At 38.6% G+C, this 26537-nt stretch overlaps 1 protein-coding gene across 2 annotated transcripts in view; it reads right to left on the bottom strand.

Annotated features, from left to right (window-relative positions):
- The window catches only part of kcng4a (potassium voltage-gated channel, subfamily G, member 4a), a 53058-nt gene extending 27242 nt beyond the window's left edge, over nt 1–25816 (bottom strand). The window contains exon 1 of one of the 2 annotated variants that reach the window (XM_039650496.2): nt 25684–25816. The gene's annotated coding sequence lies outside the window, so the exon portion shown is untranslated. Of the gene's footprint in view, nt 1–21413; nt 21518–25683 lie in introns of those variants that run through there. The other variant, XM_039650498.2, reaches the window with a different exon arrangement.
- Nucleotides 25817–26537: the final 721 nt, after the last annotated feature.

Genomic DNA, 26537 nt, shown 5'->3' with positions numbered 1-26537 from the left:
CATCATTGGATGCCAAGGGTCTGCAGCACACATAAAACCCATGAATGAATGCACAGATATGCACTGCTGATATGCATATCAACCCCCTCCTGACTGTCCTATTTTTTTTGTAAACCTCCAATCATACATTTATATTTGCCACAAAATAAAAGCTATTCTGAGGTTCAGTGTATTTTCGAATACAGTATCTGTGCACTAAAAATTGAAACAAGTTTCATTCTAAAATTTCAGGTAATGAAATAATTACAAAGAAAATATGGCACATACAAAGACTGAAACAGTATACTGTATACACACACACACACACACACACACACACACACATATAAAAAGGTCCCACATTCCTGTTTGCGTTGGTTAAGGGTACAAAAGCTGTCACTGGGGCGGTACCTTTTCAAAAAGGTACACTTTTGTACCTAAAGGGTCGGGTGCATATAGACGAATCCGACGAGCGTTCTGTGTAGGCTGCCATCATGTGGCGACGCCATTACTGAGCTGTTACACAGGCATATAGACATATGCACCGGTATGTAAACAAACCTCGGTGATAACGCGAACTCACCCTCGATGACAGCTACAGCCAGGCAGAATGACTTGTTGGTTTGATCTGTGATTGCAGTGGCCTCCAGTCACAGATGAAGGTACAAACGATCTTACAGATTAACGTTATTTATGAAAATAGCTAGCTAGGCTAACGTTTGCTAACGAGGAAACTATAAAAAGATCTGTCCATTTGGCAACAATAAATAAATAAATGAATGAGATCAAATAAACAAATTCATGTTTTTCATTTGTGTCCATTATTTATCTCATTTTCACATTGCAACAGGCAAGGGTAAGGTAAGGTTACAGCAAGAAAGTATACATAATATCGACCACTTAGTGTTTTTAAACCATGGAAAGAGGTCAATATAACAGCAGGAAAACAATTGTCACATAACGTTACATTTAGCGCAGGAAAGCCATTTAATGACCATAGCATGTTAATTGAATAGAAAAAATAGCAAGAGAGGAGATTTTGCTGATCACTATATCACATATTTATTATATATTTTTTACTTATGTCATTAAATAATTGTTATTATACGCGAATGTCCACGTCTTGTACTCGCCCAGGAAATCTGTAAACCGTACGGCACCAGACAGGGGCAGTCGACCCGGGGTATTCACAATGTTTTCTCTTCAAAATTGAAATTTTACTGCCACCATTGAAACAATTTATAACGGAAACTGTTTACCCACTCGACATTATACAAGGGATAACGTTGTAACGTTAGTGACAGTCGTAAATCGCGGGCTGTTTATTCCAGTGGACGCAAGTTGCAACTAAAACAATAGGAGGCAATGGCGCAACGCTACCCAGCAACAGCTCAGTAATGGCGCCCCGCTTACTTCCGGTAGTTTCGCCGGATTCGTCTATTGGTACCATAATTGTACAAATATGTACCATGAAGGTACCAATATGCACCCTTTAGGTACAAAAGTGTACCTTTTGAAAAGGTACCGCCTCAGTGACAGCTTTCGTACCTTTTTTCTGAGAGTGTACTGTAAATGTGATGGTCTAGCCTATGGATGACTTTCTTGTGCTAGCAACTATGACAGCTGCCGTTGACATGCAGCAATAACGTTTTAAAGGACTTTTTTGAAAGTGATATTCAATTGTCTGAAAACTAAAACAGAAATTTGTCAAATTTTGTTTATCTGTACATAATAAACAGTATAAATGATACGAAATCGCATCTTAATAAGATATGTCAACATTTGAACTGCTTTAATGTTTTTATTTTAACATTTGTATCATTAGATATTTGAGTAAGTTGAAACCCAATACTTGCATTTAAAAGTGTAATCGTCACCAGTGCGCAATATTTTCTGGGGTTAACTAGGCCGTAAAGTATCCATCTTTTTTATCCTTCATTGCCTGGGAAATGAAGGATGCATTTCAATGCTGCAATGGAAGAAGCCCTTGAATTGGGATAGCCTTCGTCGCTCCACATAATCTGCTTCTGAAGTTATATCCTTGTGAATCCCCTAGTCAAAGGACAATGTTCCTTGTTGTCTGCCAGACGACACCCATGTGTGATTTATACACACAAACACACACACACACACACACACACCAATGGGTGGCTTCATCAAGGATACAGTGGTTAAAGTGATGGCCCTACAACATTTAACAGAGAATGAGACAGAGTGGGGAAAGTACAGGAATCAGTTGGAGGATTAAACTGTAATCCCTAGCGACAAAGGGATGGATTTAACTGATGAGAGTGTCAGGTTGGGGGACGGGACGTGGAGTAGCTCTGGCATCTGATGGGCAGTTGTGTGTCCCACTGACATCCGTTTGATCCAGTGTATATTTCGATCAACCTAATTGCTCCGGTGTGTGAATAGCTAGATTTCTGCCAACCAGTGGTCTGCCAGAGTGGAGGAGAATGAGTTATAGAGCTGTGAGACTTTCTCACTCCCAATAATATAGGTGTTAATGAATTCTCTTCCCCGCCAAATCAATCAATACAATCAAAGATTTGGTTTTTGTTGTGCTTAAAGCACTATGACTAGGTGAGATGGAGCAGGACATGTTGGTTCGGCATAACCATGCTGTTTTGTCTATCGGACTGCAATCCTAATCCAGGACGATTTACATAACATTCAAATTTGTAATCAAATCCTGATGGCAGCTAAGAGAAGCAGGTTAAATGAGTTTTCTCCAGGGGGATGGCAGATGTCAGTCAACTGGAATTTGGGCTGGTTGTAGCATTGGAGATTTATAAAGAGAAATATATGCAGTCTGAACCTTTCGTTGGTGTTCTGTTTAAACATTAATGCTGCAGGATGGGATACACCTATCCCTTTATGCAGACATCAAACCTCCCTTTGAGCTTAAATTGGAATTTGAGAACAGCCAGGAACGTAGAACTCCCTCACAGTTACACCACCTCTCTGCGTGTGTGTCTAATGTGCACGTGTGTGTGTGTGCTTGAGAGAGAGAGAGTGAACTGCAGACCGGATATCCCCATACAAGAGGGCCAAAAATAGAATGGTCTTCATCATCTGCACAGGGTGAAGAACATTTGAGCCTATCATGTACCAAAGCACCCCGTCAGCATTTCAAGCAAAACCTCATGTTCTATAGAATGAATCCATCTGCCTATCAATTACCTCAACATGCAACTATAGAACCGTCCACTTCTTGTCAACAACATCAAATGATATAGTTTACAAGGACACATGGCATTGCTAATAACTGCAGTCAGCAGTGAAACTAAAGGGACCGTCTGTCTCACACCGAGGGACTTTCTGTGGTCTCTGCTGTGCGTGCAGTGTTTTATTTCCACATTAATTGAGCCTCTTTACATCAGCAGCCCTTACCCTGCTGCTCAGGTTACCTGGATAAGAACTTGAGCACTCAACCTGATCATCTCACTTCCCTGATCTCTGATCAGTTTACCGACACTGCGGCTCAATTTCCCAGCCCATCATGAATCAAATCAGAACACTGGGAAAACTTTCTTTTTTTCTTTCTTTCTTTGAATGAAAGGTTATCAATATCTCATCTTCTTTCCTGTTAAAGTCAAATATTGCCTTGCTTTAGTAGGGAATACTTTTTAGCAAACTTGTATTGTTCGTCAGGTGCAAGGGTTCAAAGAGTAAATGATTGGTGGGAGTAAGTTACTTTTGGTTTCCAGTGAAGGATCAGTGCATTAAGCAGTGGCTAAAGGCTGCAAAGAATTGTAATACAGAGCGAATGCCGCAATGGAAAAAGATTTACTGCCAGGTACGTCTCCGTCTAAGGGGAAGTTATTTTTCCTTTTGCTCCAGAAAGGGAGGCTATGGAGAAATATATTTCTGAATCTCTAGCAACTGGAGTTCATCCGCCCTTCCTCTTCTCCAGCGGGGCCAGGTTTCAGTTTTGTAGGGAAGAAGGACGGCTCTCTGCAACCTTGTATTGATTACCGGGGGGTGAACAACATCACGATAAAGAATACTTATAGCCGGAGGGATTAAGGTCTGACGTCATTCACCCCCCGCTGAATGATGTTGGACCGTAATCCCTCCGGCAGAGGCGTTACCCCAGTGGGCAACTGGGCGGAGGCGTTCCCCTTTCTAAGGCCGACTTGACCTTCAACTCGACCTCCCATGTGAGTGTGGAGACAAATAGGGTCACGGGTAAAATGCACTCGGGAGTAGACGGGCGTTCGGAACAGTAAAAAATATGCAATAAAGAGTCAGGTTAGATGTGGAACCTGGTACAAGAGAGAAAAAATAAAATGACCGAAAAAAGTGCCCACCTAGCCTGTTCCAACATAGCTTGTCATCCAGTAGTTAATCACACTCGTTTTTTTAGTCAAGCAACGATTCTGGTGGCCACTCATGGCTCGTGACATTCACAGTTTTGTTTTTGGGGTCCCCTAGTTGAACACATATTTTTCTCCACACTCACATGGGAGGTCGAGTCGAAGATCCTCCTGCGGAGGGATTATGGTCCGACGTCATTCAGTGGGGGGCATTGTTTCGACATAACTTGTCATCCAGGAGTTAATCACACTAGTTTTTTAGTCAAGCAACGATTCTGGTGACTACTTATGGCTCGTGACATTCACAGTTTTGTTTTTGCTTGCTCGGTTTGTGCCACTGGTTAGACTTTCAATCAACGCCCAGATGGGTTGTCTCTTCGAGGCCTTGGTCCCACATTGCTCTAGATTTTATCACTGCCCTCCTACCCTCTCAAGGTAACACAGTCGTGGTGGACCGGTTCTCGAAGGCGGCCCATTTCATTCCTTTGCCCAAATTACCCTCAGACAAGGAGACAGCATTGACAGTTGTAGACCACATCTTTCCTTTACGTGGCCTTCTGTTAGACATGGTCTCTGACAGGAGACCACAGTTTGTTTCCAAATTTTGGTAAGTATTTTGTATTGAGTATTTTGGTCCTCAGGGTTTCATCCCCAGAGCAATGTCAAAATCGAGAGAGCCAACCAAGATTTGGAGAAGGTGTTGCGATGTTTGGTCTCCAAGAATCCCTCCTCGTGGAGCCAATGCCCACAATGCATTACCAGTATCGTCCAAGGGCCTCTCTCCGTTTGAGTGTAGTTTAGGTTACCAGCCACCAATTTTTCCCAGTTTGGTATCCGAGGTCATGGACCCCTCTGCACATGCTTTCGTCCAGAGGTGTCACCGTAATTTCCCATGGAATAATGTGCACTGATGAATTGTACACAAGACTAGGAAAATGTGTACAAATAGTGTACATTCTGATTTCATGTTGAATTTGAAGAGTAGAGGAGACCAATCAGAGCCTCTCAACAATTCCCAAATACCCTGACCTGTCAACATGCTACGAAGAATGAAGAATAGATAAAGACAGGACACGAGCACAGTCATGGAGATAACAGCTTCCAGCAGAATACACAGAACATGAAGCCTAATATTTTTCTGTTGCAACTCATTCACCCAAAGGCTATACAGGTGCCTGTGGACTGAAGGACCACGCAATCCTGGGACAGATAAGTCAGCTATATCTGGCCTCCCCACAGACTCTCATCCAAATTGAATCGCCATTCCTCCAAACAGTGCAAATAATCATTAACTCATTCAAATGAATTCCAGCTTTCAAATGAAGTTGCTTCTACACACCGAGCAGCCATCGACATGCATCACAACAGAACCAATAGAGTGAATTAGTCAGCTTCTTTCCTCCATTCCTTTTTTTTTCTTGCCCCTGGGCATGCAAGAGAAAAAATATGAAGGGGAGGGAGACTATGTTTTCAACAATTAAAACCCAGCAGGAATGATATATTTTAATTTTAAGGGAGAACTAACTCTGATAAGCACACATGTGCTGGCCTGTTACATTGCCTGGTCCAATTAATCATTACATTGCAACAGAATTCAATATTCTTGTCAGGAAGTATTTGCTAGCTAGCTGAGTTAATAGAGCTCTTTCTCACTCTTCTGCCAATACGCTGCTTACAGCGGGCATATTGATAATATGTTAGCACACCACAGCATCAAACATGGGGAGCAAAGCTTCGTTCTGCCAAGTCAGATTCATGGTTTAGCGTAAAGTTGCTTTTATATGATCATAAAAAAAAAACCATTATATTTAAAGTGTTGGTTCAAATGAAAATAAAATGTATTCACTCTCATTCAATATTGTTTGACTTTTCTTAAATGGAACAAAAAGGAAAATCTTTGTAAAAATGTATGATATACACCTACAATGACCTAAAACTATCAAACTCCTATACTTCTAAAGACTGTCACGACAGGCTTGGGCTTAGCTTCTGTTGGAATGATGGATTTTGATGGTGCACCGAATTCCTGCTCTCTTTCGCAGATGGTAGACCTATTCTACATACTCTTTAAACGTCCCTCATTGTCCGTCTATGGGAAGGTGCGCTTATGTCTCCACGTTGATACCTGCCCAGAAAAACATACCCAGGCTGTTGTTGTCATAGTGGTCAGGATAGTACAAATCCAGGAAGGCCTGTGACTCTCTCTCTCTCTCTCTCTCTCTCTCTCTCTCTCTCTCTCTCTCTCTCTCAGACTGTATTTTCACTGTTGCTAAATCTGTATTGCTTTTCCATTCTTCTGTCAGAGCTGGTTGCAAACTCAATGAAATTAAAGGCTGGATTTAACCTCAAGCAGTAATTTTTAAATGAAAACAAACTCAAAATAACACTTCTCAGACTACTTGATAAAAAAACACAGAACAACTAACGTAATATTGACGAGAACGGACAATGAACAAAATGAATAAGGCATAAAAAAAAAAACACAAGTCTATTATTTTAATGGTCTTGGTCTTGTCATGGACTCGTGTCCATTTGGACTCGGAATTGACTCGTACTCGAACATTTTTTTTTTAGGACTCGGAATTATTCCCGAGTCCACTCGAGTTCAATTAAAAATATTTTTCATGATTATTAATGTATGTTAATAAAATATTTCTTTAAATTGATTGACATGCCCAGTGATTGGTGATTTTCTAGATTTTCAACTGCGCATGACAAATTGTAATAAAATTACTTTTAACACCACCTACTATGTGGCCTTTTTACCCTAAACTGATCATATTTTTTAAACTCTAAGTAAATTCAGTAAAAAAAAAAAAAAGGATTTCTCTAAGTAAATAAAAGTAAATTAGGTAATCAACCCTCACTGGTCTCGGTCTCGACTCGGACTCGACCGTCTCTGGTCTCGGACTCGACTCTCTATGGACTCGGTCTTAACTCGGACTCGACTCTCTCTGGTCTCGGTGTCGACTCGGACTCGAGTGAGGTGGTCTCGACTACAACACTGAGCTGTTGTGAATGAGGTTGCCCTATATATTGTTTGTCACTTCATCTTGTTTTTGTCAAATGGTTGTTGGAGGTTGCTTCGGACAACTCACCGTTTTCTCCTGCGCTCCAGTTTCTGTTCCATCGCTCTAGACTACAGCGTTACTCGAAGGATTACTGCCTGATCCTGATTCGGGTTTTCATCTCATTAAAACAGGTGCAGATCATAATCACTCAATGAAAGAACAAGGGAACCAAATTCAAAAGCAGGAAACCGAACAAAAAAAAGTGCAAAACCCACCCAAAACAGACATCAAACCCCGAATACCCATAACAGCCATCTAACTAAAATACATGAGTTTACAATACTAAAATTACGGAAACTAAAAATCAAACAAGAACATTTTTAAAAAAGCTATTAAAATGACAAATGCTGCTGAAATGTCTGTTTCTCACAAAAAAACAAAAAAAAATATTTCAGAACACTTTATAGAGCTCAACTGCCTCTGACCCTATTAAAAAAAATAATGCTCTAGACCTTTTGTGAAATATCCAAACACATACATCACACATATACTGCAATCTCGATAGCCTTTGAAATGATAGCTTTTGTATTCCTTTGTCATCAATACACAGTCCATGTTGAATGGTATAGAACTGCCATAGCCTAAGGAGAAAAGTTCAAGACAAACAGAACAAGGCTAATTAATGACCTCTAAAGTACATGACAAAGCTTCAGACCTCATTTTAAAAACATGTGCCATTGGCTGAGTCATGTTCTCTTGTGACAGCAGTGTACAGTGCAGCCCTCAGTGATCAAACAGGAGGGAACAGGAATGGCCGGTCTAATAATATGGAGGGAAAGGATCAGTGCACTCAGCCCTGCTTGTTGAATATAGAGCAGCTGCCTCATGCTTGAAATGTAAGGAATCCTGCCATACACACTCCAAAATACATCTATGACAACAAATACTGTATGAACATAATCCAAGCTCTTTGCGGTCACAGAAACCAAATCAACACCAAATAAACTCAAGCTTTATCCATGTTTTACCATGTAATGACTTGAAACGTGTCAGGTATTGTTCTGTTTTAATTTGACCACAGAAAAAAAAAACATGGAAAAATGCATTAAAAATGTAGAAAATCTAGTATTGAGTAATAACCTAATGCTTCAATGTTAAGTACATACAATAATACATACACTGTATATATAATAATCAGAAATACCAAGCAGAGCATGAAGGTTATCAGGATGGAATGAAATGTAGCCAGCATCCACCATGTCTGTGGATGAAGATTCACTGATTGATACTAATTCCAAAATTTATAATTTCGTGATTCTCTTTCAGCCTATACTGTATACAGAATTAATGAAAGTCTCTAAATATTGTGAGTGTAAAGATATCTTTGGTAAACATTTCAAAGCACCTAAAATATAATTAGCTGATGTCATAGATGTATTGTGAAAGTGGTTAGGATTACAATAAATGCTATTGCCTTGTATTTCAGGTATGTTTGGAGTGTAGCAGCCAGATTAAATGCAGGCACACAAAAACACACCACCACACCACACCATCTTAATCAAATACAGGTAAGAATTGGCCAGCGTCACTTTTCTCCTTTCATTGTGGGTTGTTCATGCTTCCTTTGCTTTTAATCTCACTTAAAACACACACACACATGCTTCCTTTGCTTTCAATCTCTCTTAAAACACACACACGCACACACACACACGAGTAAAGGAGTAGTTTATCCAAACAAGAAAATTCTGTCATTATTTACTCATGCTCAACCAAGTTCCTATCATCTTTCTTTCCTCAGTGGAAGCAAGACTTTCTGAATAATATCCCGGTCATTTGAAGTTATGAAAGTGGATGAAGACGTGTGCTGTCAAGCTCTAAATAAACCATAAAAACGGACTCAAAAGACTTACATGCTATATTGCAAGTCCTCAAGACATACTGAAGTCAAATAATAGCTTTGAGTAAGAAACAGGCTAAATTTAACTTCCATCCCTTCTTGCCTTCACAATTTGTGAACTGTAATCATTCCTTTTTCAATCATGTTGTGTATTACTGAGTAAAATGGGAAATAGAAAGCTGAATACTAAATTTTGAACATCAAAGTGGGTCTAAATAAATGGTTGAAAAATAATAGAGGTCTGAAAGAACCACTATTGATAGAGCTTTAAAAGTAAATGAAGGAATATCAGCTCAGCTGGGTGAATGATATGGTAGTAACTAAAGTCTTCGCTTAAACTGAGAGCTAAATTTCTTATCCACAGTATTTGACAAAACTTTACATCAATGGTTCTCACTCTTGTCTGCTTTGAAATTATGGTCCAATGAAACCCATTGTTTTTTATTCTAATCTACAGTGTACCGTTCTGAAATCAGAACTAACAATGACCAAGTGAAGAATGGTCTCCTGCTACCATTAATCACATGGTATACTTGAATGCATAGCCAATGCAAGTACTGTACAGAAAATTCAAGTTAATGTAAGAGCAAATAAATATTTCTTTCCAATCAGATGTGATCATTACCTGTTACTTTGGTACATCACAACCAAAGATGCTGATGACAGAGTCCTTCTTGTTGTGATTTGCTTTTACTGGAGTCTTTGTGTTTCTATGGATGAAAATTGTTCTGTGGGGAAGCATGAAGTAATCTCTGTAAATGGGAAATAACTTAAATCCACTGCTCTGAGTCTCAAAGGGCAGAACTGGAAAGCTTTTTCTAATCTATTGCTGATATGGTTACAGTGCATTCGCCTCCACTCTCAACACAATTACCACCATCAAATGTAAAGCTGGCCCATTCTGACATCACGACAGGAAGACTAATGCATAGTGGACAGAACTGAGTTCAACACATATGGTGAAGTGAATATTTGCCTAGATATTGAAGGGTGTAAACAAAGACACATATGGTTGGTCAGAAAGCACATAATAGCCAGCTGTTGTCATGTTGGGATCCAAAAAGGACAATATTGGTGGTGTGAGAGAAAATGGAGAGAAAATAAGAAAGAGAGAGAGAGAGAGAGAGAGAGAGAGAGAGAGAGAGAGAGAGAGAGAGAGAGAGAGAGAGTGAGAGAGAGAGAGAGAGAGGGGGGGAAAGCTTTTAATGAGATATCTCATTTTCAAAAGCTCATTTTCTTCTTTTTATCCTTCTGGTCTCAAATTAATCCCCTCATTGGTATTCTCAAAACAAAAAAGTATAACCAACAAATATAAAGAAAAAAGGTTCTATACATATAGGCTACTCTAGTATTGCTAAATATTTTATTGTATTATTGAATTAATACAAAAAAAATAAACGTTGATTAATAAACTTGTCTTACTACACACTCTAAAAAATGCTGGGTTGTTTGAACCCAAATTTGGGTAAAATCTGGATAAACTCAAATGTTGGGTTAAAAATGTAATTTCGAATTTTAACCCAACTTCAACTTTCACTTTCAACTGTAAATTTTTTAATTGCATTTGTAACCCAACATTTGGGTTGGACCATATTTGACCCAAATGTGGGTTGAAACAACTCATTTTTTTGGAGTGTATATATTTGCCATGTTAACAATACAATAAAAATGTCACAAACCTCATTTAGCAGACCAGTCACCTCAACACACATTTCCCATCATCCTCTCTAGCTACCATCTGTTCACACTCAACAATCACCACACCTGTCTGTCATCAGCCTCATCAGTTCCTAAAAGCCAGCACCAAACACTTATCTTGGGCTATGTTTACACGGAAACGATTCTGAAGAGAAAACGCAAAAGTGGCGTTGCGTAATCACTTTTTATTCTGCGTTTAGACAAGCGTTTTGGGTGGGAAATCCATGTGCATATGGTAACGCAAAAGTGCGTGAAATTCAATGTAGTATGCACTCCAGGCGGCTAGCCTGGCAATGTGGAGCACTACTACACAACAACACCAAGTCCAAACCTTCACTGTCTAGCAGACTTTTGCGTTTTTACATGATTTTTACCCTGTACACCGGAATGCGACGGTGGAGCGTTTTTGAGATTTCAGTGGAGAACCATCTCGTCTCGTCTCTATCATCGTCTTCAGCCCACCAGCCACTTCTCTTCACTACCTGCAACAAGTGATACCTATTCATTCTGTTCTGTGACAAAAAAAAAAAAATCTTACATTTAAATATAGCAAGAACTTATTGAAATGTATTATTACACAGCTCTCATGAATGCATGACGTTTGAATTACTCCACCTCCTCTTTTATTAAAACAAACTATAATTTCAGCCTACATCAATGATTAATCTGCATTTATTTATCATTTGAAAAATGGCAATTGAACCCTTAATTTAATGTCCACCCAAGACAATCATTTGCACAAAATAAACCCCTTCGGCATGATACAAGATACAAGTTTATTAGTGATAATGACTGTCTGACTGAACATTATATCTACATACATTATGTACTGCATTTATAAACGCGCATTAGGATTCTACATGTTTAAAACGGAATACAATATACTTAGGAGTATTTAGAATATACAGTTACTTTGGTTATAAGTGCCCACCTTTTGGACACAGATTATTTTACATTTACATTTATGCATTTAGCTGACGCTTTTAAAGCGACTTTTAATTGCTATATATGTCAGAGGTCGCGCACCTCTGCAGCAACTAGGGGTTAAGTGTCTTGCTCAGGACACATTGGCGTCTCACAGTGGATTCGAACCTGGTCGCTCACACCAAAGGCATGTGTATTATCCACTGCAGCATCACCCCCTTATATCACAGGCATGGACCCCCTATCCCAGGCATGGACACCTGGGATCTTACAGGAGTTACCAACAACAACCACAGCACTATTCAAATGGAGGATCCAAATGCTTTTTCATATTCCACTACTAATAAAAACTAAAGAAAAAGGGGAAATCAGAGAAAGGACACTGAAAGGTCACAACTTCAAAGGCTTTATGTTGGTGTTCCATCAATCTCCCCTTAGGTGCGGGAGAGCCTGAGTGTCACCATAGGTCAGTGATAAATCACTGGGTTTGTTTAATGTGTTTTCAGTGTTCACGCTGCACTGTGAAGAGGGTCATGGACAGGTGAGAGGAAGTGGAAAAAAAGAGAAGCCGCCCATCCCATGATAAATTTCAAGAAGTGAGGAAAGTGCTTATTCCTCATCTCTTCCCATTTATTAAAAAGCTTGCTATTGCTAAAGTCTCACTTCTCTGTCTGTCATTACAAAGTACTAAATAACTCTGTAGCTTCCCGACAGAACATTTTTAACAAATCCACTGTGGTGCCATTGCACTGCCTGTGAGGGAAGGAGATATGATAGATGTGATGTGCATATTATGTGTACACTCCTATTCAAATTTTTGGGGCCAGTAAGATTTTTTTTGTTTGTTTTTTAAAGAAATGCAGACTTTTATTAAGCAATGATGCACTAAATTAATCAAAAGAGGCTGTTTATGATGATACTAAATATTTATTTTTAAATAAATGCTTTTCTTTTAAAATTTCTATCCATCATAAAACATTCTTAATTTTATTTTTATAAATATATATATTATACAAGACACTTTTTTAGATAAGACATGTGACACCAAAGACTGGAGTAATGATGCTGAAAATTCAGCTTTTCCATCACAGGAATAAAAAAAATATAAAATGTATTTTTTTAAAAAAAATCATATAATCATGTAATATGCAGTAAGACACTTACTAGCCGCAATTTTCTTAAACAGTAGTATATGTACACAATTAAATAATTCATAGATGTAATTCATATACTGTAGAAGATTTTGTCTCAATATTAGGGGAGAGGGTGATATTATAAAATAACTTCACTCTCCAAAGTCTGCACATACAGATTATGTACCGAACACTCATTTTCCTTTGCCGACCAGTGTTTAAAACTGCACTGAAACTGAACCCACAATGCTCAGGATCCCTTTCAGTGATCTCAGTCTTTCCCAAGCTCAGATTCTCTTACACAAGACATTCATTATTTAAAATAAAATGGGGGAGAAAGAAGGAAGAGGGAACAAACCACTAAACATTTCATCCATTCGAAGTCACCATCAGCAGAGGATTGGACTTAAAAGAATAATCTTCAAAGTGAGTCAGTAACAAAATAGCATCAACCACCCAGTAAATGTTTCATGATGTCACAGTTATCTGGATTAATTCATATTTAGTTACACTTTCATGGACTTTCAGTTAGTTTTCATTCATCACATGTGTTCTTTTGGTTAATTATCCCACCTCTCATCAGTCACCATAGACGCTAATCGTCACAGCTGCTCATCATTCAGTTTATCACCATCATGTATTTAAGTTCCTCCCCATACACCCTCAGTTGTTGATGTTTGCATGTGTGTGTTAACCTTTGTTTTACGGGATTATTATAACCACTTCGTATTGGATCCTGTGTACCTTTGTCTTCATCCTCATCTTGTGACACATGTATTGGGCTGCAAAAAAATGCAAGTTCTCTGAAATCTGCTAGGATGTGCTCCATTGTCTGTAGGGCAAAAGGGGTTCAAGTTTTGTTTAATCTTGGCAAGATTATCACCTTCTTAAACTCTTCCCACCTGCCTGACCTAGAGGATGTCTACAATACCTGTTAAAAGCTATCAGTTGGCAGCATTCACATTAATCTCAATGGCAGTTTGCCGTCAGCGCCAATCAGAATACACAGGCTGTCAAAGGAAAGAAAGTAGTTTTGCCCTTCTGCCAAAAAGAGTATAAGAAGGGTGAATTTATATCAAAAAAAAAAAAAAAAGCCGATGCTCATGGGTTTATATTTCTGTCAAAACGAAGTGAAGACCCTTTCGCTATCCAGTGTTTTGAAACAGACATATCCCCAAATGCATATTTTCAGCTAGTGATTCTGCTATGCCTGCTAGAGTTGGATTTGTTGGAATTAAATGAAAACCAACTTTGCAGAATCAGTCTTGGTCTCTCATGATTGCATTTTCCTCTCATTACTATATTGAACGAACTTGTTCGCAATGAGTAAAGGGCTTTGACTGCTGGCCAGTTTAGAGATTCTGACTATACAGAGCTTTTTTTTTTACTCTTTTAATCAGTTTCTGCTTAATGATGCATATTTTGTTTTGGAGACTACAAAATCTTGCCTTAAGTCAGAGATACAGATCATACAAGAGCCCTGTTGAAACTTAGTCCTTGTAAAGGAAATTCTACACACATTATAATTGTTGCAAATGTATTGCTAAAACATATTACAAAGACTGTGAACTGCGAATTACTGAAATGCGGAGTTAGACCGTTAAACAGTTTTTCACCATTACCATTTTACAAATTTTTTGGGCGGGGCTAAAACAGGGCTCGATGACACACTGGAGCCCATGAGCTTGTGGACACGCCCCTACTTGATGACACACTGCGGAGCACATTCGCGAGTTACTCTCAGTATTATTAGTTACTACAGCTTACAGTTTGCTAGCTAACTAAGCCTTCGACACAGAAATGCTTAGGCTACTACCTGGATGCGATCATGCACAAAACAGATCGGTGTCTGTATTTAATGTGATTAATTTTGTGTAGAGCCAACATTGATGAAGAGCTGAGGATCACCGCTAACACCCGCCTCTGTACTGATCATTTTACACGGGATCGTTTTATAAACTTTCCTCAGAGACAACTGGGATTCACTGATAATGCGCTGTTACTGGTGAATTGGGCCGAAACGACTACCTCCAGCCTAAGCGTTTATCCTCCCGTCCCGAAAGCAGTATCAGCTAATATCACCGTTGACAGCTTTCCCGCGAGTGGGCGTGGTTTCAGCGCAGCCAGCGGACACGCCCCCAGAATTTGAGAACAGAGATAACTGCTCATTTTTTCAAGATTTTGATAGCTTATTTTATGTACTTGACAGCTTTTTTTCATTCAAATTTGGCTGGGTGGCTAATGACACATTTTTCTGTGGTGTGACACTCAGAACACATACTTAATTTTGACTTTACAGTGACTTTAATTGGTGAATTCTATACCATGTAATGTGAATTTCTTTTTGAGATGACAACATGAGAAGCAGTAAATATCAATGCTATGGAGACAGAGAATGAAAGATAAATCACTTCACTAGATAAAAATAAATAACTAAATATACATGAACAAGCAGAGCCATATGAAAATGATACATCTGTTAACTTTATATCTTCATCCTAAACTACCAACTTAAAGAAGCTATACCATCACAAGCTGCTCAGTCTCCTTCAACGTTGACAAGGGTCCCATTCATGCACTGTAATGGTTTTGACCCTGTTAAATAAGTCTATGTGGGATTACAGCCCAAGGGATGGGTAATAATAATCAACAGGGGGGAGGTGATTGGAGCAGGCCAGGAGAAAGACCAGGATGCCCTTGATGTCCTTTGCCATGGAATGAGAGTCATGTCTAACAAAGGGGGCCTATACCCTGGGGGAGACCATGTATAGCATTATAGGAAGGACACATTCAGGCAGCCAGTTACCAAAGAAATGGATTTGAAATGAGAGGACATTAAGGAACAAACATGGTAGAGGTGACAGAGAAGCAGTGATTAATAGGAGGAGATAGAGCTCAGCAAGTGGAGATATAAATAATTATTAGCCTTAGAGCTACATTTGCATTTCCTAGAGGCTTTTGGCCATAGCATGAGCATGCCTTCAATGCAGGCAAATGCAAGGAGTTTCAAGGACATTGGATTCATCTATTCATGGAGACAATACACAGATCGCCAGAACAATAAACACACAGCTGCTCCTAAACGTTCATTAGGTAAAACAGAAATGAAATTTTCAAAATGAAATGGTAGAAAGTAGAACTAAAATGGGTAACACTTTATTTCAATAGTCCACTTTAGACATTCTACTACAAATGAGTAACTTTTCAACTACATGTCAACTAACTGTCATTATAGTATTAGTAGACTGTCAGCTTAATATCTGCTAACACTTTATTTTGTTGGTCCCCCAACAGACATTGAACTGACTATAAGTAACTTGGCGACAAGTAAACTTATTCTCCTAACCCAAAGCCTAACACCTAACCATAACCTTACAGTCTACTATAATATACTAATACTCTAATGAGAGTTAGTTGTCATGTAGTTGAAAAGTTACTAATAGTTAGTAGAATGTCTAAAGTGACAATCGAAATAAAGTGTAACCTAAAGGGAACTGAAACTGAAATGCACATTATAATTTTAACGGATGGACGGATGGATGGATGGACGGGGTTTCATAAGATCCCTCCAGCACTGCTGTTTGTGTCTTTATATACAGTAGGCATGGGAACAGACTGGAAATAGAGTGCTTGGTGTTGTTCCTGAAATCACTTTTTTTGTGATACGAGGGAGGACACTGGTCATGGGTCATTACTGAGCTGGGAAACACCAGTGTGACTCAATATGACTTCTCTGCTGTTTGAACAATCTTCGTGGTAGGTTAAGAGATGTCGTTCTTACCCTAAAAAGATGTTAGTTCAAAATGTAGTTAGAAAAAAAATCAACTAAATAAATAATGCTATATTCTTTCATATAGATTATAGCACACTAAGGTCATTTTTTATACTACTTGACAGCCCCTGACCCAATTAGTTTTCGGAAAAGAGCAATGGATAAAATCTGCAAAACATCTTCATTCTAGAACAATATGTGGGTGAGTAAATGAAGAGTTCAGATGCAAAAGCCTCTAAGTGCCATTTGAAATTTTCTTCTAGAATGATCATTTTTATCAAGCTTGTATATTTAAGTTCAGAGATTTCACTTAAATGGCAATGATAATTACCCATTAATTGTTATTTAAGTGAAATTACTGAACTTAAATATTCAAGTTTGATAAAAATCATCATTAAAGAAGAAAATTTCAAATGGCATTTAGAGGCTTTTGCATCTGAACTCTTCAAATATTGACAGAACATTACATTTTGGGAGAACGGTCCCTTCAAAAGCAAGAATAATGGCCAAAGTGATTTTCCTCTGTTTTAATCACAAAAATGTCACTGAACCATAGTTACGCTCCATTTCCAAAGCTTTCCCATGACTTTTTAGCAATTCCCCATTTGGATATTGTACCCCGGTCTGCCTATAACATGGATGAGAAAACAATGACAGTTATGATCTGTATCAGTCATAGTAATATAGCTATGGCTCACCATTATGCTAAAAACCTATATCGATTTTTCCCCATTATTAAATGGATGAATGTACGGTAAAGGTCTGTGCTAATCGTAAACTTACAGTGGTAATTTAAAATGACTCATAATTACCTGTGAGCAGAAAATAGCTCCACTGCCAAACAGCCCGATTAGTGATTGTTTCATTTGAATCGCCAGTAATGAGAAAAAGTTGTAATCGTAGGAGAGAAACTATTATTGATTTAAATATGGTGTAGCATAGTGATTCAGGTTGGAGATGGAGATGGAGACTGCCCTCAATCAGATTGAGGGCTAATTGCTCGGGTAAAGGAACCCAGGGGCATTCATAGGAAGTCATTCAGGGAAGTTCACGAGTGCAGCCAGTGAACATGATTTCACCAAGTACCACATTTCTGGATCAACATCTTTGTTGATCCTGGATCAACTTTCCAATCAACCAATCAGATTTGAGGTACAAGTTTACTGTTTGTCAAGTTTAGACTATGGGTATGCGGTATGCAACGCGTCTGTGCGTATGGTATGCCGTACCTACTGCGCGTACCCTATGCAGAAGTATAAATTGGCCTTTAGAAACAGGGTGAAGTACTTAAACGTCAGTGTTATTCACGTTTCATTACCCTCTGATTTTAGGGGAAAGTTATGGGTAGGGTTAGGTTTAGGGGTAGGAATTGGGTAAAGACTACATTTTGGGACAGAAATGTTGATCCAGGACCATGTCTTACTTGGCAAAATCACGGTGACCGAGTGCAGCAGCTCTCATAATCATTTGGAACTGCAGGAGTGGTGCACAGTATGGGTGGCAGTGAGTGAGTCACTCTGATGACTACTGTTGGTGCTGCAGTTTGTCTGCAAGTCTGTGTGCGCTGACAGTCTGACTCTACTCAGAAAAGAATGAAAGAAAGAAAAAAAAATGCAAGGGGAGTAAAAGCATGACATGTCTAATAAACTGTTAATTGTTTCAAAGCAAGCTACCGTACCATATAGTGTGTGTGTGTGTGTGTGTGTATATATATGGTCAAAGCACCTCTTAGAATACAAGTGGCTGACACTGGGGTGGTAGGGTATTCCTATTGTACCTTTAATGAGAGGTATAAATTGTAACTTATAAGGTTGTACCATTTAAGGGGCAATTTTGTACTCTTGGTACAATTGTACTTACTGTAATGAAAGCACACAATTGTAACTTATTAAAAGGATCCCCAGGTTATGCCCTGATGACAATGCAGTTTTAATCGCTATATATATATATATATATATATATATATATATTAGGGGTGTAACGATTTTCGAATCGAACCGAAAAACAGCGATACTGAACTCACGATTCGAATCGCGATGTCATTGCGTACCGAACACGGTAAGTTAATGCAAAACCTGCCTTATGTTCAGTTTACATGTTTTCATACAATGTGTTGTGTGTTGATTATTATATCTAAAAAATAAATAGCATCTGAATTTAGGTAAAAAGTCTACAACCTTTAATGTTTTAGTAATGTGTGGCTCCCAATATAGTTTACAGCATTAGCAGATTTTTTTTAATCCTTGTGAAATGTTTAATTGTAATTGAAAGACAAAGACCATTTTTTCATTAAACCACTGTTTAAACAAACAAACAAAAAAAAAAAGCCATTTTAGCTTTGCCTTTCTAAACCGAACCGAACAGAGACGTCAAAACCGAACCATCAGTTTTGTGTATCGTTACACCCCTATATATATATATATATATATACACACACACACACACACCAACAACATACACACTTTCATAAACATTTATACCATGGTTTGGCTGAATACTTGATTCTGATTGTTATTATATTGGCCTTCTATTTTATTGCTTGTTTAGTTTTTACTGCCAAGACAGTTGTGTATCTTCCTAATTCCATTATTTTTTATGTAAAGTGCTTTGAGATACTACTTATAAAGGCACTATATAAAATAAAGTTTATTATATTATTACTATAAATTAACTTCGGTGCTACTGAATCGCTGCATTACTTGCCTCCACGTCGTCCATTAAAATAGCTTAATGCACAGCTAGCAGGGGATTATCCCAGTACATATTAGAATGATATTAAAATATTTATATTATCATTGATTTTGTAAAAGTGCTCCAGGCTGAGTAAACTTGAAAGCAGATATTAGAAAAACTTTTTTTCACTGACGATTGATTATCGATTATCTAACCATCTGAGGAAAAATCCCACAGAGCTACAGCTTGTCTGTCATGTGCGTAAGTGTGTAATGATACGTGTAATGGTATCTCAAGTGAAGAGCTAAAGTACAGCATGACCCTGTGACCCCATTAGTTGATGGTTTGCAATTAGTGGTAAAATATCGCCTGCCCACATATTATCACCACTGCCATCTGAATCTAGACACTGAACGCTTTAAGAAACTCAAACAGCATTGCATTATTGTATAGTACACACGTTCTAACACCTTATCAAAGTAGCTAATATCCTGTGATATGACACATGCACTATAGTATAGTTACTGTAGGTAATATAGACATCATGCTGAAGGATGGTTCCCTTGGCAACATTTCTGTGTCTATGAAAGGAAGTTAATATAAACATCAATTGTTTCACAGATGACCAAAAAAACTGCCTTTTCTCTCACGTAACTGTATATAAATGGGAAAAACGATTTGAAAGTAAAGGACAAATGTACCATAACTCAGGCTAGATCATATTATGTCAGGTCAACCCACCTATAAACAAGCAATTATCAGGACATCTCAAGAACAGATGTAAAGCATAGCAGTGAATAAGAAAATCCATCAAGAGAGTTGCCACTGTAAAAAATAGTTCCGTAAAAAACAAAACAAAAAAAAAAAACAGATAATGTACTGGCAGAAAATTACCAGGACATTTTCTGTTAAATGATGGACAGTTCCAACTACTCTAAAACGGAAAATTCTGTACATTAAATTGCTCTAAAAACACTAATGTTAATGTTACACTTTTAGGAGTGAGGCGATGTCACTTCCGGGTGCTACACATTTATTTATCTGTATAAAACACAAGAAGCACATTTCTCTGCACTTTCGCGCTTCATCTCGTGCTACTTCTACGCTCTTATCCTGTGATACCTTCACAAATTGTCCTAACCAATCACATGTCTGATGTCTAGGCTGATACGTCACACTAGACACATTACTCTTCATACAATACTCAATTCTCAAGAAATACATGTTCTATACACAAACACATTAACATAGGTCTAAATATGTGTGTGCCCGCTATTAAACGACAAAAAAGGAAAAGGTCTGAAAAATAACATAATTTAAGTACCATAAACTCTATCAGTCATCCATTTAAACTCAAACAAACATGTATAGCATTTTGAATTAGAATAGATACATAGCATTGATAACTGCACATAATTTCTAATACTCTTTCATATCACTGTTTCATTTGTCTTTAATCTGCTTTTACTCTCCCATGAAATATGCTAATGAACTGACAACATTATGAACTATGTTACCGTTACTGTGTTATCACTGGGAACTCACAAAATAATTAATAACATATTTACCTCTCAATCTGACTGTGATTCTTATTTAACAGTATTAACTTCATTTTCTTTTACATGTAATAGCTGACAAAGCAATGCTGAAAGAGGTGAACAACAAGTATGCGAGGGCTAACAGTCAAGTGAACTCCAACTAAGTTACCCAGACTCGTCACTAGACGCATCATATTCAGTGTTCACATCTATTCGGTTAATTATGCCTCGTCCCGCACTCACGTCGAGTATATATCTTTTTATGCCTTTATTTCTCCGTATTGCTCACGTTAAGTGTACTAATTTTCTACTAATTGACTAGTTAACATCTCTCGTCCGCCATTTCACGCATACTATTCTTAATCACGGTTAAAACTTCACTTTCCTTAACGTCTCAGGCACGAACTACGGCTCTATTAGAATAAAATACTGTTATGCATTAACCAGTATAAGGTTATTGTCAGCTTACCTGTATAAAACACTAGAAAATGCATTGATCACGCAGGGAGCACATTTCTCTGCACTTTCGTGCTTCATCTCGTTATTCTCGTGCTGTGCAACTCCCGGGTGCCCTCTGCTGGCGACTCCGAGACGAGTCTCTCCAAATTGAACACAATGCGATAAAGTAATACAAGTAACTAACAATAACATTAACAGTTCGAAATTGGGGGGGGGGGGGGGGGGGTTGCATTGTAATCTGTCCCGTTTTACATTCTTACATTCTTAGTGCTACATTAACGATACTGACCTTCTTTATCACAACTCAGCAAGAAATAAGCACCAACAAATAAAAGTAAATAAAGCAATTACAAAGAGGACACTACAACAATCGAGAACCTCCACGAGTGTGAACTTCTTTCAAAGTGTCACGATATGCATAAAACGATCAACATGACGGCTCCGACATTCATTTGCCTAACATGCCAGTGGCAACTAAATAACGATACAGCTTATTTGACATTTAGCAAAACATAATTTTCATTCGCAAGTTTAAGTTTTACCACAGAAGTGTTAGAATGGCTTCCACACACCCGAAATCTGACTTTAAAAAGCAATTTAATGACGGTTGCGTCTTAAACTTTTCGTGCTGCCAGCCAGGTTCTGGTTCCCACAATGCAACGCTTAATTCAAAATATGGGTAAAAGACCTGTAAAAGACAAATACGGAAAAATCCTTCAAATTTACATGGTACATTGTACAGTATTTTTACGGATTTTTTTAACAGTGTGAGCAAGAGTCATTCATCTGTGGATATCAGAGAAATCCACGCGATTATGTTCCCCATAAATCTCCACGTAACACAGGTGAAAGTGGTAAATCTCATAAGGAAATCATGCGTTGAGTGAGACTGGCTGAAAAGTAAGAAAGGACACAGTTAACCTTGTAATCTCTGCTTTACCTACTTTGCTTTCTGTTTGTTCCGTCTTCCCCCTTCAAGGAGGCCCAATGTTCAACCGGACATTGGAAACACAGCTGTCACAAGTACCCCAAACTGGGAAGAGCCTAAGTTCCGATTTGGATCTCTTTTGGCCATACTATATATTTTTGATGAAATAAAAGACAGTTTCTGTGAACACTGCCCCCGTCTCTATTGTGGTTTTGTGGCAGCTGAAACCTCTCCCTGCTTTGGGGACATGTCACAGTTGGTGGATGGCATTGGATAAGCATCAAAGTGTGAGATTTCATTTAATTTTCTAAAATCATTACAACATCGTACACTGCCATCAGGCTTGACCATGCACTGCTGGATTCCTCAATGATGTTCAAACATAACATCTGCTTTAGTACTTCACAGAATGCTTCTCTTCGGGCTTCTGGGGTGCAATAGAGCTTCAGTCTCACCTTCCTCCCAGGCTTTGTGACTATGTCATGGTACACCACTGTGGTCCCCTGGCAGTAGAGAGAATGTATCTGGAATGTTGGTTTACCATCTCCCAGAGGTCTTGTTTCTGGTTTGGGGTCAGTTGGGCTCCCTTGGGCTCCCTTTTCACTTCCATGGGTACATGGGATGACAGAGTGGAGAGTAGACATTGTTCTGGGTCATACCACTTCTTAAGTAAATTCAGATGATAGGTCTGGAGAACCCTGTCCTACTGTAGCTGGGTTGCTTTACCTTATAGTTAAATGGACCCACTCCTTCAACCACTTCATACGGCCCATGCCATCTGGCAAGAAACTTGCATTCATGGGTGAGGACCAACACCATGACCCTTTTCTCCTGGTTGAAACTCTCTTAGTTGCCCCCCCCCCCCCCCCCCCTGTTGAAGATTTGTTCTTGGGCCTCCTGAGCCAGTTTCATATAGCCACAACTGAGTCATCCACTGAGAAGAGAAGTTTGATAGAGAAGTTTGAACGGTGAGAATCCCCTGAAGCTCTGTGGTACTTCCCTAATGGAGAATAGAACATAGGGCAGACACTGATCCCATCTTTCCCAGGCTGATATACCAGATTGAGGTGGAACTTTCCCATCCACCTCTATCAGTTTCCTCAACATCTGCTTTAACCCCCTGGGGTCGGCGGCCGCACTGGCGATACCAGCTCACTTTTTTTCTTATCATTGCAAAAGAGACTCAAAATACTCCGTTGATTTTGATCTTACAGATAAATGTTATACTTCATTCAAAACTGTTAGATGTCTTCTTTTATTTGTGTACACGCATAATAAAAACAAAATGTTGTGTTTTAGTGAAATAAAGAAAATAAACATGATGCGCATTCTGCCGTCTCTCTCAATGTGAGGATTGGATTGTACGCCAACGTCCATATTGATAAATCTCAAAGTCACTGTGGTTTTGGGTGTACGCTGGAAATTTTGGGTACGCGCGTTTGATAAATGAGGGCCAATATGTGTTTAGATTTCTGATGGTTATGTGGGTGAGGTTCCACTCAGTAGTATGTCGAACAGAAAAAGCAGTTTGACCAAATACACTTTTCCTAAAGGGAATGATGCAATCTCCCCTCGCTGCCTCTGGTTCTGCTGTGATCAGCTTTTGACAAACTGGTGGAGAGGAGGGGGTGATAAACCATGTATAATTTTATAGCGAAGACATGGATTTGAATGTTTGACCAGGTTTTCCCAGCTGAGTAATCTATATTTTAGTAATATTGGACACTGAGAAACACATGGTTTCTTATCTAGAATTTTAACAGTTCGTTTAAAAAGTGATTGCAGAGGTTTCAAAGAGCTTGTGACCAAATGGGTAAACAGTAATTGATATGTGAGAAGATCATAGAGTGCATGTACATTTTTGCAGCCTGTGTGGACATTTGATGTCGGATGTGTCTATAAAGTTCCTAAGGCTAAATTTAATTCGATTGCAGACCCATTTTACATGTGATTTAAATGACAACATAGAATCAATTGAAACTCCCAGATATTTGTATTCTGACACAATCTGCAGCCTTTCCCCTGAAACAAAAATATTTGGCTCAACTCAACACAAATTTTTTTTTGGGGACTTTTGTGGGTGAAGAACATTGCTACTGTGCTTGATGTATTCAGCTGCAGGCAGGAGTGTTTCAACCAAGCTGTAATATTATCCATGGTGATAGTAAGCTTCTCAGCCACATGAGATATAGTCATACTGTTAGCATAGACTACTGTGTCTGAAAAACTTACAATAATATGAAATTCCCAGATATATGTTCTTAGTTCTTTTTGTACTAGTTAATATTCGTACTTGCTGTTGTAAGGGTCAAGTCAAGTCGCAACCACTTCTCGCTGCGCCCTTCTTTTCTTGGCTGTGTACACATACCAGTAATCTCTAAACCCAAACTTTATTATCCTTGGGGCTGGGGCTGGTGTTGATGTTGCTGTGTTCATGTTGTCTGCAGAGGGATCTGCTTTTTTTTTGGCAAGCGGTTTCCTGATAGCATCTAACGGTTTACCCACATGTATAAAGAGGAGTAGCTTGTGTTCGCAAACTTATTGAAAATAGTATAGTTCATTCTTATATAAATAAAATAATTTTATTTCTTTCTACAAGTCATTTCACGTAAATAGGCACAAGTCCGAGTCAAGTCTAAGTCACAAGGAGTAAGTCTAGAGGCAAGTCGATTCTCGAAGTAAATCCAGAAAATTGCGACTCGAGTCAAGTCATGTGAGTCAAGTCTCCCACCTCTGGCAAGTTTGATAATATCATTTATTTCTTTTTATATCATGTTATGCATTAAGCCATGTAAGCATTTCAGAACATCCACAAAGAGGCGGGTTACGTGACATCATCTCGTACAATAGAAGTCCCATTTCATTGGCTAATGGCTATAGGCGCTAAGCAATAAAATGGCTTCTTTGAACACCCCGCCTCACTTTCTCTCGCCGCAACTGAGTTGCAAGTGCAAAAGTTAGTTTTGCACCTCATATAATTACAACAACAATAGCAAAAGTCAAGGAGCGAAATTTGAGTTTTCAGTGACAGGATTTGATACTGTAAGTTGGGAGTGCCAAAATGTTTTATGCCGAATGTGAATGTAATGCAAATATTACATGTTTATGAATGTCACTATTATTATTTATGTGAATGGCATTTTACACAGATTACTTTTTTTGCAGCCTCAAATTCAGAATACAGGTTTGTGACTATTATCTGTGAGTGCAAATTTCAACATTCAACTTCAGATTTTTATTTGACAGGCTTTCACATTGGAGCTGTGAGTGTAAATGTTCACATACAAGTACGAATATTGTACAAGTTCTCTAATTCACATCTACGTACTTGCAAGTATTGCTACTCTTTTACCTTCAGATGACCAGGCCATGTAGACAGATGGTTGTGGTGTAGACAGGGCTATCCATGAAGTTGAGATCTAACACTTGTAGCACACAGACCCTGAACCAGTCTAACGGCCAGGCAGAAGGAACAAGCAGGCAGGGAATCTTGGGGAGTAGACAGAAACCAACACAAAAATAAGACCAAAAATAAAAAAATAAAACTAGACTGGCAAAAACTAGAACACCACAAGAACAATTAGAAACTTAATATAACTGGAGCTATAGCAAAGGAAAACTAAAATAAATTCTATAAATGAATAATTGGAACTAGTAAATAAAGGAATAAAACAAGACTGCAACCTTCAATGCAAGCGAGAGAAACTAAATAAAATATTAGTTAAAAAAAGTAAATAACACAAAGACTAGGACTTTTTTTTTACTGTAACAGTTGTAGAGTCTCACAGTAACACTGCAAAATTAAAGTCAGGCAAACAGATCCAACTAAAATCACATTTTATTGAGTCAACCATTATATACAAACAATAAGGAAAGCTTCCTACTTATAAAGGCAATAAAGGTTGTTGCAGAAACAGACCAGCTCACCATTCTGGCTTTCTGCCTCTGGTATGCACACGCACCCTGTAATGTCGGTAAACCCGTGTATAAAGGGAACAGCACATGAGGATCAGGTGAAACCAATCAAGCAAACCAGGAAAGGACAAGGGGGCGGGGTAACAGGAAACAAGGAGGCGGAACAAGAGCAGGACATGGCAAACACAAACAAAGACAAAGCCATGTGGTAACACAAAACAAACATAGAAACATGAAATAAAGGCTTGTTTACACGGACACGGGCATTTTTATAACCGTGACTTTTTTTAC

This window comes from Pimephales promelas, chromosome 10, assembly GCF_988280905.1.
Source record: "Pimephales promelas chromosome 10, fPimPro1.hap1.1, whole genome shotgun sequence".
In the NCBI taxonomy this organism is placed as follows: Eukaryota; Metazoa; Chordata; class Actinopteri; order Cypriniformes; family Leuciscidae; genus Pimephales; species Pimephales promelas.
The sequence above is the reverse complement of the archived record's forward strand: the minus strand, read 5'-3'. Positions and strand labels throughout refer to the sequence as shown.